The sequence below is a fragment of the Rousettus aegyptiacus genome, unplaced genomic scaffold (assembly GCF_014176215.1).
Source record: "Rousettus aegyptiacus isolate mRouAeg1 unplaced genomic scaffold, mRouAeg1.p scaffold_m13_p_2, whole genome shotgun sequence".
Taxonomy (NCBI): Eukaryota; Metazoa; Chordata; class Mammalia; order Chiroptera; family Pteropodidae; genus Rousettus; species Rousettus aegyptiacus.
Genome location: NW_023416295.1, coordinates 38,043,868 through 38,045,105, shown reverse-complemented (window position 1 = coordinate 38,045,105; position 1,238 = coordinate 38,043,868). Strand labels below are relative to the sequence as shown.

General features: G+C 32.1%; 1 non-coding gene across 1 annotated transcript; it reads right to left on the bottom strand.

The window, feature by feature from the left end:
* Positions 1 to 831: 831 nt before the first annotated feature.
* Positions 832 to 934, bottom strand: LOC118614437. The gene has a single exon (XR_004956042.1). It is a non-coding gene; the product is annotated as a U6 spliceosomal RNA (small nuclear RNA).
* Positions 935 to 1,238: the final 304 nt, after the last annotated feature.

Genomic DNA, 1,238 nt, shown 5'->3' with positions numbered 1-1,238 from the left:
GATGATGAAACACTTGCATGAGAATTAGTCAGATACTAATTCCATTGTGTATTATTATTTTAAAAAGTTTTTTGTCCCATATTTGTAATATTTGTAATGAAATTATAATATTGATCTCACCTCTTTAATGCCTTTAACATTTATGTAAGTCCAATGTACCTACATCAATACTCATGATGCTTAATCATCCACCTGTGTGATGGTTCCCCGTGACTCTCTCAGAAGTTATTACTGTGCTTTCTTTAATGACGACAAATGAACATTTTACCTTTCCAAGTAATCAAAGGTTAACAAGTATTATGTTGAGTGTACATCATTTTTTTAAGGAAAATATGATATGTCATTGGTGTCCCATTCATATCTCATAATTATTTACTGTGTTTTCTTTTCTTTTAATTTTTGCAGGACCATATGACTACCAGTTGTCAGCATTTGTGCCTCTTTGCTTTCTCTTGGCAAAGGTGAATGCACCACTTATGTAAATTACCAGTCAAAAACTTTAGGAAATAGAAATCTCATTCCATCAGCCCAACCAGTGAGTAACAGAGCTGGTGCATAATTCATTCATTTGGTAGAATGATTCTGAGATGTATAGTCTATGTTACCTCCCAAATATTATAACTTGCTTGATAACGTACTCTCTTTTTTTGCATTTTATTTTATTATTAGTTTTGACTCTACAGTACAGTAGTTAGACATTTATGTAGTTTATGAAATGATCCCCCCGATTACTCTATCACCCATCTGGCTCTATATATAACCATTGCATTACTGCTGACTACATTCCCTATGTCATACTCACCATCTCTTTGACCATCTCTCAACAACTAAAAAAGTATAGGATACTTCACGAATTTGCATGTCATCCTTGTGCAGGGACCATGCTAATCTTCTCTGTATCGTCCTGATTTTAGTATATGTGCTGCCAAAGCAAATATGATAATATATTCTTTGCTAGAATTGTCTTTCCTCTCTCAATTCTATCTGATAATTAATGTCTATATATTATTCTCTATCAATATTTCTGTGATATTTTATTGAATAACTGCTAGTACTTACCTTTTTTGTCTCAGGCTCTGTTTTCTGAGGAAATCATATATAAAACAGATGGTTTCATATGCAGTCCTAAGAAACAAAGCCTTAAGATTAAGTTTTGAAATTTGATTACTTTCAACCAGATTTAAAAAAAACAAAAACAAAAACAAAACCAAAAAAAAGGACAATCATTAGCAGCAAGG